Source organism: Dendrobates tinctorius, unplaced genomic scaffold, assembly GCF_039654945.1.
Source record: "Dendrobates tinctorius isolate UK_male_01 unplaced genomic scaffold, ASM3965494v1 ptg000138l, whole genome shotgun sequence".
Classification (NCBI taxonomy): Eukaryota; Metazoa; Chordata; class Amphibia; order Anura; family Dendrobatidae; genus Dendrobates; species Dendrobates tinctorius.
In genome coordinates this window covers 25,949,746-25,967,004 of record NW_027361806.1, presented here as the reverse complement: position 1 = coordinate 25,967,004, position 17,259 = coordinate 25,949,746, and the positions used below count along the sequence as shown (strand labels likewise).

At 46.5% G+C, this 17,259-nt stretch overlaps 1 protein-coding gene across 21 annotated transcripts in view; it reads right to left on the bottom strand.

The window, feature by feature from the left end:
* Positions 1-12,615, bottom strand: part of ADGRL2 (adhesion G protein-coupled receptor L2) — a 218,755-nt gene extending 206,140 nt beyond the window's left edge. For 5 of the 21 annotated variants that reach the window (XM_073544881.1, XM_073544886.1, XM_073544887.1 and 2 more), the window contains exon 1: positions 11,806-12,613. The gene's annotated coding sequence lies outside the window, so the exon portion shown is untranslated. Of the gene's footprint in view, positions 1-11,805 lie in introns of all 21 variants that reach the window. The other 16 variants (XM_073544871.1, XM_073544873.1, XM_073544892.1 and 13 more) reach the window with 9 other exon arrangements.
* Positions 12,616-17,259: the final 4,644 nt, after the last annotated feature.

Sequence of the window (17,259 nt, the reverse complement as noted above, 5' to 3'; positions counted from 1 at the left end):
CTTGCTTCATTTTTTTCCCTCCTTTATTTCATGTTACAATAATCCTATTGGAGAGCAATTGTTGTATTTAATATTCGAGTCCTCTTATGAAAGTGTTTCCTATGAAATGTGGCAGAGTTGTTCAGATAATACGTGTGCATGCTGTGAGAGGGTAATGCCTACACAATAGCCCTTGCCAGTGCCGTAAATCTCTTCATTAGACAACTACATATTACAACGGATCTACTTAGCAGTTTCTTTACTTAAAGGGCCATTTGCTTTAACAATAACAAACTCTCTTTTTGCACATTAGCAAAGGATTAGCCAGAATAAATAATGCATTGGCACCACCATGGGGACCGGCTACGCTCCTCTACACCCAAACTCCAAACGCTAGAAGATAAATTCAGCACTAAATCACCAGTGTGAGAGTGGGCAATCAGCTGGCAAAGTAGCATCTTAATCCAAACACCTCCAAGTACTTGGGTAAACAAGATGTGAGGTGCCCTTGGAGGTAAAGCAAGAGGAATTTGAGTTCCCACGCTCCACAAAGTTGGCCAAAACACACAACTAGCCCGAGTATTTATGCAGCAGTCGCTCTCTGTGACAAAAAAAAGTTACTTCGCTCAATGCTTTTGTATTTTTACTTATCCGTGTAAAGTGCATTTTAATACAACTTGCAAATACCGAGCACTCGCTCGCTTAGTAAGCCCAAATGAAATGGAAAAAGCCCACACTTAATGTCATGGATTTATACTTTCAGGAGATGAGAAAACATAAGCCTCACAGAAGCTTTCAGATCCTAAAATGCCCATTATAGTTATAGTTTTGTATTCCCTTGCAAAACACTAAATAAATTATATTTTACTGGAAAGATTTGCCCTGGGTTGATACAAGCATGCGAACAACTTCCAGCTTAGCTGTAATCTATAAATTAAAACTAAATTAGAGGCGATATTGAATAAGAAACAAAGATGCCAAACACAACCGGTAAGAGAGAAAAAAAAAAAAAAAGAAGTCTATGAAAGATGTAACAGAAAAAAAAAAAAAAAACACAAAACAGTTTTTACCTTTTTCCTCTCCTCCGTTATCAGTAGAGCAGCCTGGAGTTATACAGTTACATGCATGAAAGTAAGATACTGACTTTCCAGGTCACAATAGGTCTGAAAACTTGACTAGAGCACTGCCAAGTATTTTCTTATCATGGCTCCTTGCTGTTGGGAATGTCCTTTATATTTGCAGATCAGGTTTGGCAGCTTTGAGCAGCAAGGGCATATTCTGAAAGAATGAATGGTCACTGACTATCAAGTAACAGCAAAACTATAGCAAAGGAGGCCTTGTCCGTCCTAAGAGATGCAGCACACACACTGTGATCAGGAGTCCTAAGGCTTGGAACGAAGCTCTGACACAAGTGGCTGCAGCGGGCGCTCGACTCGGGGAAATAAACACAATTCACCTTGTTACATCCAAAGGACGAGCAACATTCAAAAACGGCCAAATAACTAATTTACTCCACCCTCCCCCGTCTGGTCACTGCCAGAAAAAGCTCACCGATCCAAAATGGATTTCAATTATTTGCCCTCTAGCACCCAAAAAAAAGGATAAATCACTAAGTAGAGGAGGAGCACCCCAAAAAGATCAGCTCTCAGGGTCCACACAAAGATGGAGTAATGTCTCCGCTTGCAGTTTAGGAATAAGGGGCTGAATACAAACAAGAGTTGGGAGTTCACACATTAGCATGTCCATCAACAATCATCCCCAAAGGCAAGGAGACCATCAACACAAGGCAACCTACGCCTGCAGAAACCCCCCTGTACATCCTGGTCACTGCTCCTTCCCCCCAGCTACAAAGATCCCTTTCGCCCGCTTTGTCCTCCTTTGTGGAGCATGCACTTGGACCTTCTCCATGTTTAAATACTTTTCCCTCCTTCAAGTACATTTCCAAAGCTCAAAAAGAACATGTCCTGAATATTAAAGAGTCTAAAAATAAAAGGTCGACTTCTGGAAACTCTGCAGCTCCTTTGTGTCCTCCCGTTAGGCATTCCTAAGTATTGCAATAATGATGATTCTTTTATCAGGCAGAAAGATAAAAGGCTGGTCACAATTCAGAAAAAAAATAAATAAAAAAAATTACATAGAAAGCCAAAATACTAGGAGCGAGAAGAAAATGCCATTGTTGTTGTTTGCAATCTACAGCGTTCTTTTGTAAAATGCTATGGAGTAGGGGCTTTCTAAAATCCTTCCTGTCTTGTATGGAGCATAAATCTCTTCTGGCAGTCTGACCTTTAGACAAAAATTACACCACTAGGGAGAAACACTCCAAGAAATGCTGTTTAAAGTCAACAGTGACATCCCTCCACCCCCATGGCCACCCCACAGCCCCCCACCTCAGAAGTGCACTTTTCATGAAAAGTACCTGTTGGAGCAAATAAGGAGACTTCCAGATAAACCTGCACCGATGGTTACATTGTAAAGCGATGGTAACCACTTGTAAAACAGGAAGTTCAGTAATTAAATGGATGCGAATCCCAGACACAAGACTGAGACCAACCCTCCACCCACCCCAACCTAATTCTCACAAATAGTCAACATTTCCAAAAAGAAATAAAAAAATTAAATAATTTTATATAGATTCACAGACCAATCAGCAACACACGCATATATACATACTTCTAAAATAGTAGGAAGCAGCTCTTCGGTCAATGCTAGTATAAAGCACATACAAGTCTAAAAGGTGTAAGCTCAACCTCCGGCTGCTGCAGGGCACAGCGTAAGCAAAGTGTTAATTTGTAGCAGTGCTGGAGACAATACAAGAGCATGAGATGGATTACATGTAAGCAGTGAGGCATACACATGCAAATAAGTCCGGCTCTCCACTGTTTCATACAAGTCAAATTAGTGGCTGTGAAATCTGTCCCGGTGTCCCATGTAGTCCTCCATCCTCAAAAAAAAAAACAACTTGTAAATATGAGACTATATAATAAACCTGCTACCTAAAAACGGAGAAGAGCCTTTTCAACGAAGCAAAGTAGCGAGGAATTACCAAAAGGTCATTCCACCCCACAGCTGCCAAGAATCGCTCTCGACAGTAATAGGTGATAGAATATTCTGTCATCTGTGTCCACAGCAATAATCGGACAGAGGCGTTGATTGATAAGAAAATACCGAGACGGAACATGACGTGCCACTGAAAACCAACGTGAGACGTTATCAGGAGCTCGCTTCTCTCACCAATCACTACAGGGATCCAACCTCTCCATGGGTACAAGGTGAACGGTGCAACCGAGGAAAAAAAGACCCCAACACCTCGTGATGTTCTAGCAATCGAAGCCAAGAGCAGGACGAAAGTCTGCCCCACATAAGGGTCAAAAATTATTTAGAAAACCGATGTGACCCCAGAATGCCAACTCTACAGTCAGCTATAAAGCTACATCAATACCTTAACCCAGTTATCCCAATTTGACGACGTGAATTTAGGTCTATCTCAACGTGTCGGAAAGTGTGAAGACAGGCATGCCACATCGGAGTGCACATCACCACATTGGAGTGCATGTCTGCAGCCATTCTTTTCCACCTTTAATAACTTGGAATATGGGTAAAGGAACAGCTGAGGATGAAGGGAGGAGCTAGGAGATGAAGGGTTGGATGCAGTTGCTTTAGATCATCATTCCACCAACATAGGTCAAGGTTTCAACACCCGGACAAATCACATTTCACAAAGTTGAGAGTGCACCAACCCTAAGCCACTCTTAGAAAACTACAACTCAACAAAGTAGCTGATACGTAGTAAAAGTCTCCGATGGTGGTCAGAACTGGAAAAGCGATCATTGGAGAAGACATTTTCTAAAACCTTAGAAGCCTACCACACAAGTCTCCATATGGCCTGAGAACAACAGACGGCCTATATGGCACAAAAACATTAAGGTTCATTTGTTTTTTTTAATCATTTTTGCTTTTCCTTTCTTAATTGACTTAATAGCTACTTTCACCTATTTTCAAACTGCAAACATTTTGCCACAGTCGACATTCCAAACAAAAGGGAACACAGTTGTTCTGTTGGCTTAGCAAACAGAGAGTAATTCTCAATCAAGCCGTTTTCAAATATTTTTATGTAAAAATTTTTATAAAAAGGGCATATAAAGGAAGGGAGGAGAAAACAACAAGGAAAATGGGAAACTCAATCAAGCTGTGACATACCTTCACACGGCTGGACGAGGAGATGCAACGTCTCCATCCACAAACATCGAGCACACGTCTGGAGAACCAAGGAGTCATCCATATTGGACATCTAAGACCCATTGTCCCCTTTCTGGTCTTACATATGGTAACCAAGACAAATAAGATGCTGGGATTTTTAGGATAAGAAGTTTTAGCAAGGGTAAAAAAAAATAGCAAAAAAATCTAATGCACATAAAATGGCATATTGCAATCAAAGACAAAACAAGAGCGGGGGCGATCAGGACTAAGCATATTTGTCCAAAGGAAAAGGCAGAACTACAACCAAAACAAACCAAATTATTTTTACCCTATGGCAAGATGGCAAAGATTCTTCAGTTTAAGTAAAAAAAAAAATAAAAAAAAAAGAGACTTTGTCCTTTGTACTTGACCAGTTTCCCTAGAAATTCTTGCAAATTGGCTCCCTGACCCTGGGAGTGACTGAATGGATTTGCAAATGTCACAGAGCCTGCCCTCTTCTCTGAGCCATGCTAGTTATGGCAACTAAATGAACCAAGATGCTATGTGTTCGAAGGGAGGGTGGGGGGCAACGACACCGAGCAGGTGCTTAAACACTTTAAGGGACAATGTCAAAAGCAGGTGCGAAGATGAGAAACATTCCACCCCAATGAAACAAAAAAAAAAATTGCATCACTCGATAACTAAACTACAACAATCACAATACAAAAAGGCAAAACAACTCGCTGGAAAACAAAAGCACAAAGTGACAGCCAAAGCAAAAAAAAAAAAAAAAAACAACTAGGAATCACCGAGCAGGATCCAGGGACGAAGAGGCAGTAATTACATTTTATCTCGAGTCAAGAATATCTCGTAAAACCATTTGTTTTTTGTTTGTTTTTTAGTCATAAGTTGGAGGAAGCCCCCGTGGTGCAACATGGGACATCATCTGTAACAACGCCAAAATGTTATTCTTACTCAGCATAAGGTAGAGGAATCAGAAGAGCTAATGGCCGACTCGTAGCCCAACGCTGCCTTTATATCTGTGGGTAGAGACCGGGGGGGGGGGGGGGGGGTCACACAGAAAGGAAAATGGCCATACAAAGAGTATATAGGGAACCACTGACACAACAGAGGCGAGAACAAGGGGGCAAACAGGTAAGGGGCTCAACAAGCGTCAAACATTAGGAGAGTGTAGAGAATAATGGAGATAACGAGGGAAGACAACTCGGTAAGAAAGTGTTAGAAATAAAGACTAAATATGGAGGGAACGAAAAAAAAAAAGGGGGTTATTTAGCAAGAGTGAAGGTAAGGAGAAGAAACACAATAAGTAAAAAAAAATAAAAAAATCATTGGACAGGTTGGGAATGGTGGGTGACCGTGACCGGAGAGTATGAGGAACCATCACTGATCAAGAATGGCAATGGGGAGCGTAGAATGGCTGCACTAACCAACAATATGAAGAATATCCATAATTAGACCGGGAGACGAACAGACGTAAATAGGAGTGATAACACCCCCAACACACCGCCCCTTCCCAGAGCAATAAAAAAATTATACAACCGACAAATACAAATGTCATGCACTGATAAAAATGTAAAGTTAACAAAAAAATAATAAATAATTCTATATACTGTATCTGCTCACAAACTGTAAGAGTCGAGGAGATATTGCTATTTCCTGCAGCTATGGAGCATCCTGAAAGAAATCTCTGAGAGAATTTATAATTAAAAATATAACAGAACAATTCTAGCAAATACAAGCGACCCAGGCCAAACCTTGGCAGCGATGGCAGAATAAATATAGAAAAAAAAAAAACTGCATCCAACTCGTCACTGCTCTGCATGCCTGCACCTCTCAGCAACAAACAAATTACAGGTAGAAAGAAAAAAAAAAAATCATCTATTGCTGCAACACAAGGAGATTCATAAAAAAAAAAAGCCTGCGCATTTCTCAGGGAATGAATCAGGTCGTTCATACAATGGCACATTGTTGGTAAGGACCCCGACTCCTCAAGTTACATCAATGTTTGCCAGCCTCCCCAATGGTGAACGCTGCACTACAAGAAGTGTGTTCATTGTCTATGGGATGTCATTATTTCGTTTTTCCTGTAATTATCCAGGCAGCTTCGCATAAAACAAAACAAACCCCGAGTTCTAATTTTAATGCCACCGTTAAACATCAAACCGTGAAAAACAAGAACGAACAATATATCGCATTGAACCTTACCCAACAGACTGTGAAAGGTGCACGCTAACATTAAGCACTTGGATGAAAGAAAAAAAAAAAAAAGTATAAAATAAAAAAGAAAAAGAAAATTGAGCCAGGATGAACTGTAGATCAGCAGCAATCCGACTAGATGTACGATAATGAATAAAATGTCAGTCATGTGGCATAAATAGTCTAAATATGGAATAAGTGATAAAATGTGCTTACTGCAGTTTACGAAAAGTCTCATTAAAACAAGAAAAACGTCACCTATTTAGTACGAAAATGCACCAAGCAAAGAACGAGCAGAATAAGGGATCAATAAAAAGAATATATAAAGGGTTTTAAAGCTAAAAAGGTGCAACGAAAAACAGCAATGTCGTAAATTCAACCATCGTCTCATTTACCAGATAGGGGAGCATCTCCAGGTATAGACTATGAAGGGTTAATACAAGGTAGGTCGAGAGGAAAACCCATATGATGGTGGTTCCCAACTGTACTGGTAACTTTAGCTATTGGGCAAAACAAATGATGGCCCCTTGCCCTCTTTAGAAGGGAAACACCCAGAGAGTAGCTGCTAATGTGTCGGATGCTTGTGAAAATTACAGCATTAAAACTCGACTTGCAGGGCTGGACGAGAGATTGGGATCTCAGAACTGGATGGGAAGGAGGGTTTGTGATTCTCTTTGAAGTTATATCAATAAAAATAAAAACCTTCCAGAGCCAAACCCTTTAAAAACAGGATTTTTATTGAAACGTTCAAGTTAAAACCTGAAATAATAGCTTTCTTTCAAGATAATTTCCACTAACATCTTGATTTTTCTTTTTCCCAAGGACCCAAAATATAAGTACGGTATGTTGCCTACAAACCCCTATGAGGGCTTGAATAAACCATTAAATGTGCCCAGGTTAAATGTAGGTCAATGATCTGTACAGCGGCACGACCAGAGGACGTCGTATTAGGTAAAAGGTATCACCTTATGGTATCCATTACATGTGCAATGCCAATTCAAGGGCTAACCTCTCTCTAAAGTAACCCAAACCACTGCTAGAGGCAACGCAACTGTGAAAATGGCATCCAAACGGGCACTTACAGTAGGGATTTAGGCACGATAAGGGGAGCTCATCAGTACCCATCAAGGCCATGTGTGACAAAATACGAAATTGGTGGGTAGCAGAAATGAATAATAGAAATTTACAGCAGAAAGAAAAATTCTGACCAAGCTCTGCCTAATGACGAAGTCTTACACCATAATTAATAGCCCCCTCGTTCCTTTTTCGCTTTATTAAATACAGTCAAGGAATTCTTGTAAACTGCTAGGCCAGGCCGCTTACAATAGGAGAACTATCAATTTCACGTAGCAAAAAAAAAAAAAAAAATCTGCTATCCCTCCCTAAATTCATTTCAAGTTATAAAACAAACTATGGACCAAGTTTAATACCTTTCAAATTCTCAACTTACAGTAATAAAAGAGATAGCACGTTAGACAGACTATAGATCGCCTAGCAGGAAATATCACTTTTGGCACAGACAGTAGAGCCAAATGCACTGACTGCTCTGAAGCCTTTTGCTTAACAGGAGAGTACAGAAGGGAAAAAAAAAGGCCTAACGCACTGAGGTTGGACCTATTTCACATGGTGTCTCCAAGCTGCACTAATTGGACCCATTGATTTTTAATACATTGTAATGAAACGCATAAAAAAAAAAAAAAAGATGGAGATTAAAGACTGGAAATTCTGTGTCCTGATACTTAGAATGTTCAATGTAACAGTTTACAATGTATCGATGTGACTCCCGTTTACATTCCTGATATTTAGAATGTTCATTGTTACAATGTATCGATGTGACACCTGTTTACATTTATATTTCTGTACACAATGGAAAAAAAAATAAACAAAAATGTTGAACCTAATAACGTCACTAGCAGCACTGGGCAGATCTGCTCGTGTCACGGGGTACGATGCTCACGTTTTAGCATTAGTATAACTGCACGGCGGCTCTAATTTAGTGCCGCTATCGAGTCTATATATCATATTATATGTGAAGCACAAGATAAGGAATTCAGTGGTGCATAATAAAGACGGAAGAAAATGTATGCAGGCTACACGGAGTCACAATGGCAGAAGGGCACAAGGCTTATATGTCCCCCAGATGAAATAATACCGTCCCCCCACAGTGTGCACCGAACAAGGTGAGACGCTGGCTTCACGTCACTATACGAGACGCTTTATGATATGGCATGAGTAACGATGGAAGCGTATAAGGCCAAACACAATCCACTAAACCCACTAAAGGTCCTTCCCCCAATACACAGCACCATTCTTAAAGGTCACTTTTCATGAGCTCTAAACAGATTAGCTCCTTTCAAGAGCTCTGTCCAGAAATGTTTCTTGGTCAATATGAGTACAAAACCGCAGACGCTTCCATTCAACCTCCTCCTCTGCCCCATTTTAACCATCCATCTAGCACCCCCTCCTCTCCCCTCGCTCGCTGCCCCTTTGGGCCTCTATTCTGTAGAGAAATGCAAGGCCAGGCTAAAGTTTTCTCCAATGAGCCAGAAGCTGGATGAGCTTTGATATGGTAATCGACCCCTTGGAACCGTAAAAATTCACACTTGCATTAATTCAAACAATTTGTGCAGAATGATGTGAAATGGCACCTCTCTTAGTGGCAGCAACAAAGAGGAGGGGGCTTGAGAAGAGGCTGAAAAAAAAACAAAAAAAAAAAAAACACACACAGGGCATTTGTTCTGCAGGATCCTTTTGTGCACCAGGATATTTATGTGCAAATACAGCAGGCGCACACCTGAGCGGGGATGTTGGCACAGGGCAGTGGACTGCCAGCTTCACATCAATAACCAGCAGCAGATTGCAGCTCTCCCAATCATGCCATGCATATCCCTGCCCTTCTCATACACAAGACGAAGGTCAGATCACATCCATTGCATGAGGGCATCAAGCCTCAGTAAAGCAATGGTGTGACATGGTGAAGACGACCACTTTGCCCCCTCCATCTTCCTTGCCACCCTAAGGGATGTGGGCGCAGTAGAGGCTGCATTTATCTGGCACCATCTGCTCTTATTTTCGCACAAGGCCTGGCAACAATAGCACTTTAATCCACCAAACCATGCAGGGCAGACGTGAACTGGCATAACTACCCCCCCATAATAGGACGGTCAAAACTGAGCCTTACAATAGTAAATCAAACCAGAGGGCACTTTAATGGGCATAAAGCATCCATTGCCCAAGGCTCTGCCTATTCCCCTTAGTCAAAGTTTGGGAAGTCGGCCCCAGATTGTGTCTGGCTCCTTTAGAACAAAGGATCCTGCATCTAATTGTTGCCATTCCTACTACCACCGCCGGAGCCAGTTCACATCTGGCTGCATTTTCCTGTAACCCCTCTCCTTGTCCCAAGATACAAGAGCAGCTCCGCCACCCCCAGTCTCCACAGCCCCTGCTACCCCCTGCCCGCCTGTCCCCCCTGCCCAGGAGTGGGGACAAGGGACCCACATGCAAAACACAAAGGGGATAATGAGGTTTCTGCCTGTGCCTCTTATTTACAGCACAAGGATCATGCCGGATCCTCAATGCTTCCATCAATGACGTCCTTGTGTGGGATGAAGGCAGCGGCTCCGCACTGTACAGCGCTGCACCACATGTCGGTGCCATATAAGAGGTGATTATGGCTAGCATTACCCTAGATTACACAGGAGAGCGGACTTCTATTATCTACAGCTCACAGGGATGCGCAACAGCAGCCTCTCCATCTCCTGAGAGCAGATCACCCTAGAGATCCAGTGATCCTATTAGGTTACATGCACAGGATCGCTGCTGGGGGAGGAGGACATTGCAGTGCAGCCAAGACCCCTAAATAAGGGCCCCCCACCCTCAGTGTAAAGACACAGTACACCAGTTGAACCTCTGCTGCAGGGAAATAATAGAAGTTTGCAGGGAGGAGAGCAGTGCAGCATCCAGGGGATAGATAGATAGATAGATAGATAGATAGATAATAAGTGCAGGGAGGTTTGTATACTCAGTGTGCATATACACACATTGGGTATGCAGTTATAATATATATTACACACACACATACATTCACAGTAATAAGGAAGGAGAAGAGAACATCACATATGCACGGATACATGGGCTGCATCCACAGTATATGTACACAAGAGTATACAGGAAGAGGGAAGCCATGTATACCAGACACACAAGGAAAAAGCTGAACATACATGTGTATATATTTCAATACGCACACACGGAGAATGATGCACACAGTATACACACACATAATTAGCTATAGGGAAAGGGCTTAAATATATATATATATATATATATACACACACACACACACACACACACACACACACACACACACACATACAGAGCGGGCTGCACACAGAAATATATACCTGTATGGAGCTGCACACACTATACTTAGCTATATGGAAAGGGCTTATCAGTATATATACAGGGAGAGAGCTGCACACACACAGTATATAAGGGGGCACAGCACATCCACAGTATATAAGGGGGCACAGCACACAGTATATAGGGGGGCACAGCACATCCACAGTATATAAGGGGGCACAGCACATCCACAGTATATAAGGGGGCACAGCACATCCACAGTATATAAGGGGGCACAGCACATCCACAGTATATAAGGGGGCACAGCACATCCACAGTATATAAGGGGGCACAGCACATCCACAGTATATAAGGGGGCACAGCACATCCACAGTATATAAGGGGGCACAGCACATCCACAGTATATAAGGGGGCACAGCACATCCACAGTATATAAGGGGGCACAGCACATCCACAGTATATAAGGGGGCACAGCACATCCACAGTATATAAGGGGGCACAGCACATCCACAGTATATAAGGGGGCACAGCACATCCACAGTATATAAGGGGGCACAGCACATCCACAGTATATAAGGGGGCACAGCACATCCACAGTATATAAGGGGGCACAGCACATCCACAGTATATAAGGGGGCACAGCACATCCACAGTATATAAGGGGGCACAGCACATCCACAGTATATAAGGGGGCACAGCACATCCACAGTATATAAGGGGGCACAGCACATCCACAGTATATAAGGGGGCACAGCACATCCACAGTATATAAGGGGGCACAGCACATCCACAGTATATAAGGGGGCACAGCACATCCACAGTATATAAGGGGGCACAGCACATCCACAGTATATAGGGGGCACAGCACACAGTATATAGGGGGCACAGCACACAGTATATAGGGGGCACAGCACACAGTATATAGGGGGCACAGCACACCCACAGTATATAGGGGGCACAGCACACCCACAGTATATAGGGGGCACTGCACATCCACAAAGTATATAGGGGGCACAGTATAAACCTAAACACACATAGGAGCCTTCCTACACATCCAGCTCGGACCCCTCCTACCTGCTGACTGTTCCCAGCTTCCAGGTAACAATGCACAAGGTTCCAATAGTTTCCTTCACAAAGTAAAGTAACAAAACGATGGGATCAGGTGGGATCCGGGGATCTGTGCTGGGGGATCTGCAGGTGACTCGATCCTTGCATCCAGCACTGGAGGCTTCTCAGGGGCCACGAATACGAGGCTCCGGCACTGCACAGAGGGATCCAGTTGGACTCTGGAGGCGTCTGGGATCCAATGACCTGAAGGGATCAATTAGGTTTAGGAATCCTGGGACTACAGGGAAAAGGGGTCCAGAGGAGTTAAGAGCCGGGATCCTGGGTGCAGGGAGGGATCCGGGATGTTCGGGGACCCCAGTAGACTCACGGCTCCTGGCTGGGGTCCAGGGGATGGAGGCAGAGGGGATCCAGTGGGTGACAGGGCGCTGGATCCAGTTCAGGGCACAGATCTCTCCTCTGGGTCGCTCTCAGGTCTCCAACATTAAGTCAACATTTCCCGGCAGAAGTGGAGCAGCGCCGGTGCACGGAGCCCCCGGGTCCCGGAGGTGCAGGCGGGGGCCCCCTCTACCGCTGGCAGCCGGGCTCCCTGTGCTCTCTGCTGCCCGGTGCGCTGGAGACTGGCAGGGCGGAAGGCTGCGGTCAGACGCGGGGTGTCCGGCTCGCCGCTCCCGGGGACATGGTGGCCTGTGCTCGGCTTCTCACTGTCACATCTCCCCGCACACACTGCGGGCACAGAGCGCTGCACGGAGCAGAGGAGGAGGAGGCGGCGCCGGCTGTGCAAGTGCCCGGACCAGGCCCCCTCCTCCAGCCCGGCCCCTCCCTGCAGCCGGCACCGCCTGCATCCCGGCACAGAGCCTGCGGGGACCGGAGCGTGCACATACCGGAGACAGGAGCGTGCATATACCGGAGACAGGAGCGTGCATATACCGGAGAGTGCATATACCGGTGACAGGAGCGTGCACATACCGGAGACAGGAGCGTGCATATACCGGAGAGTGCACATAGCGGGGCCAGGAGCGTGCATATACCGGAGACAGGAGCGTGCATATACCGGAGAGTGCACATAGCGGGGCCAGGAGCATGCATATACCGGAGAGTGCATATACCGGAGACAGGAGCGTGCATATACCGGAGACAGGAGCGTGCATATACCGGAGAGTGCACATAGCGGGGCCAGGAGCGTGCATATACCAGAGACAGGAGCGTGCATATACCGGAGAGTGCATATACCGGAGACAGGAGCGTGCATATACCGGAGAGTGCACATAGCGGGGCCAGGAGCGTGCATATACCGGAGACAGGAGCGTGCATATACCGGAGAGTGCACATAGCGGGGCCAGGAGCATGCATATACCGGAGAGTGCATATACCGGAGACAGGAGCGTGCATATACCGGAGACAGGAGCGTGCATATACCGGAGAGTGCACATAGCGGGGCCAGGAGCGTGCATATACCAGAGACAGGAGCGTGCATATACCGGAGAGTGCATATACCGGAGACAGGAGCGTGCATATACCGGAGAGTGCACATAGCGGGGCCAGGAGCGTGCATATACCGGAGACAGGAGCGTGCATATACCGGAGAGTGCACATAGCGGGGCCAGGAGCGTGCATATACCGGAGAGTGCATATACCGGTGACAGGAGCGTGCACATAGCGGGGCCAGGAGCGTGCATATACCGGAGAGTGCATATACCGGAGACAGGAGCGTGCATATACCGGAGAGTGCACATAGCGGGGCCAGGAGCGTGCATATACCGGAGAGTGCATATACCGGAGACAGGAGCGTGCATATACCGGAGAGTGCACATAGCGGGGCCAGGAGCGTGCATATACCGGAGACAGGAGCGTGCATATACCGGAGAGTGCATATACCGGTGACAGGAGCGTGCACATACCGGAGACAGGAGCGTGCATATACCGGAGAGTGCATATACCGGAGACAGGAGCGTGCATATACCGGAGAGTGCACATAGCGGGGCCAGGAACGTGCACATAGAGGGGCCAGGAGCGTGCATATACCGGAGAGTGCATATACCGGAGACAGGAGCGTGCATATACCGGAGAGTGCACATAGCGGGGCCAGGAGCGTGCATATACCGGAGACAGGAGCGTGCATATACCGGAGAGTGCATATACCGGTGACAGGAGCGTGCACATAGCGGGGCCAGGAGCGTGCATATACCGGAGACAGGAGCGTGCATATGTAAGCAGGTTGCAGGATTTAGTGACGCAAGAAAGGCAGAGCTAGGGTTAATTTAATTTAACAGTCAAAGTACTCCTGGCAGGGAGATGAACAGTAAGGGTCTGTGCACACATTGCGAATTCTGCTGCATTGTACAGTACCAGTTTAGACTATGTATAAAAACGCAGTGCACACGTTGCGGAATTTTCCGTGGATTTGACACCTGCTCCATTATAGGAATCCACAGGTGTCAAAACGTAGGTGAAATCCGCACAAATTCTGCACCAAATCTGCAGTTGAATCCGCATCGTGTGCACGAACCCAAAGGGCTCAGGCCGGGGTCACACAATGCGAGAAACGCGCATCAATACCCGGCAGTGCCGCCAGCACTCGGACCGGAGCGTGCGGGTATTTCTATGTATATCTATGCCGCTGCACACTCCGGTCCGAGTGCCGACTGCCGGGTATTGATGCGCGAGTTTCTCGCATTGTGTGACCCCGGCCTCATACTCACCTGCAAGAAACTCGTAGGATCCTCGTGTGAGTCTCTCGCATGAAAACCCGCCACTGCGGCCGGCACTCAGAGCGAAAATTTGCCGCTCGCTCCGGTCCCAGTGCCGGCGGCAGTGGCGGGTTTTCATGCGAGAGACTCACACGAGGATCCTACGAGTTTCTCACAAGTGAGTATGAGCCCTTAAAGGGGCAAATGATCGAGAAATCGACAACCACAATGTGATAACAGTCCACGCAATCAACTTACCGTGCTTGTGGCTTCCTCGGTCGCGGATGATCCGATGAGGGTTGAAGTCTCGGCAGCAGCTGGTGTGGGGTCATCAGAGGAGATTCCACAGCTCACGGTAAATCTTCTGGCGGCAACGGGCGGTCTCCGTTTTTTACCCATTGAGCCAATTAGTCCATAAACTTGTGCAGCCAAAATCAAGGGAGCGGCGTGCAGTCTACTGGTGAGGGGGGTCTGCGGTGTGCTGTCCGGCAAAGAGGGCCACAACGAACAGTCCAGAACGTGGCCCACGTTCCTATGCCCGCGCGCAACACTCAACGGAGTCCACAGCCCTTCCTCTGCTGCTGGTCTCATCGGCGTGCTCGTGTGTAGCCGCCCGCGGTACGTTGCGGTGCTGCTGCACACACACCTGCTCTGTCACCGCCAGTGGGAAACTGCCCGTCTCTTTGCGCGCTTTCCTCTTTGCCACGCCCTGCGCTTCTGGGTCACAAGGTCTCTCCGGTCCCTTATTCTTTCCCCCCGGACAACCTGGGATGCAGCCTCGACAGTTCCGGACCCGACACAGTACAGGTGTCCGCAGCCCAGTCTTCCTCCTCACACATATACCGGAGCTGGAGCATGCATGCATATACCGGGAACAGGAGCGTGCATGCTCAGCGTAAGAGCCAGCAATGCATGTACAGCACAGAGTACACTGCAAGAGACACCAGCCCCTCCATATGCAGCACCGAGTATACTGTTAGGCTATGTGCACACGTAGTTGGAAGTGCTGCGGATTTTGAAAAATCCACAGGTAAATCCGCAGGTCAAAATACCTGCGGTTTACCTGCTGATTAGCCTGCGGTTTCACACCTCTACAATGGTGAAGGTGTGAAACCAACCGCAGCGGAATCCGCACAAAGAATTGACATGCTGCGGATTGTAACCCGCAGCAAATCCACGCGGAAAAATCCGCAGCATGGGCACAGCGTTTTTGGTATTACCACTGAAAACAATGGTACTGTACAACGCAGCAGAAACTGCTGCAGACCTGCAGGGCCAGAAACATAATAATAAATGTTATTTCTATAGCGCCAACATATTCCGCAGCACTTTACATTTCGGAGGGGATTTGTACAGACAAAAGACATTACAGCATAACAATAATCACATAGATCATAACAGATACCAAGAGGAGTGAGGGCCCTGCTCGCAAGCTTACAGTCTATGAGGAAAGAGGGAGACACGAAAGGTGGGTGGTAACAGTTGCCCTGATTGTATGGACCAGCCATAATGTTAAGTGTGTAACAGTACAGACACAGAGGGCTAATGGAGGCATAAAGCATGTGGGAACATGATGCTGGGAACCTGGTTATGGTAAAACTTTTGGCTGTGCCACACAGGGATAGATTAGGTTAATGTGTTGAGGCGATAGGCCAGTCTGAATAAATGCGTTTTCAGGGCACGCTTAAAATTGTGGGGATTGGGGACTAATCGTATTGACCTGGGAAGTGCATTCCAAAGAATTGGCGCAGCACGTGTAAAGTCTTGGAGACGGGAGTGGGAGGTTCTGACTATTGAGGATGCTAACCTCAGGTCATCAGCAGAACGGAGGGCGCGGGTAGGGTGGTATACTGAAACAAGGGAGGAGATGTAGGGTGGTGCTGAGCCATGGAGGGCTTTGTGGGTGAGGGTAATAAGAAACGCTGCGAATCCGCAACAGAATCCGCACCGTGTGCACATAGCCTAAGGGACAACACCTGCCTCTCCATATACAGCACCAAGTATACTTCACGGGACACCTGCCCCCTCCATGTACAGTACAGAGTATACCGTAATGGACAACACTAGCCCCTCCATATACAGCACCGAGTATACTGCAAGGGACAGCACCAGCCCCTCCATATACAGCACCAAGTATACTGCAAGGGACAGCACCAGCCCCCTCTATGTACAGCACCAAGTATACTGCAAGGGACAGCACCAGCCCCCTCGATGTACAGCACCAAGTATACTGCAAGGGACAGCACCAGCCCCCTCGATGTACAGTACAGAGTATACCGTAATGGACAGCACCAGCCCCCTCGATGTACAGCACCAAGTATACTGCAAGGGACAGCACCAGCCCCCTCGATGTACAGCACCAAGTATACTGCAAGGGACAGCACCAGCCCCCTCGATGTACAGCACCAAGTATACTGCAAGGGACAGCACCAGCCCCCTCGATGTACAGCACAGAGTATTCTGCAAGGGACAACAACAGGCTCCTCCATATACAACACCGAGTATACTGCAAGGGACAGCACCAGCCCCCTCCATGTATAGCACAGAGTACACTCCTCTTCACTCAGACCCTTTATATGTATTACCCATAGCAACCAATCAGATCACACCTTTCATTCTGCCTGAGGTGGTTGCAAAATGAAAGCAATGATGTGATTGGTTGCTAGGCACAGTGCTGACACTGCCCAACATGGCGACCCATAGACTATCATTGTGCGATATTCATACAAGGTGACATCGAGCTGCCTGATGTGAAGACTGTGAAGAAAGCGTC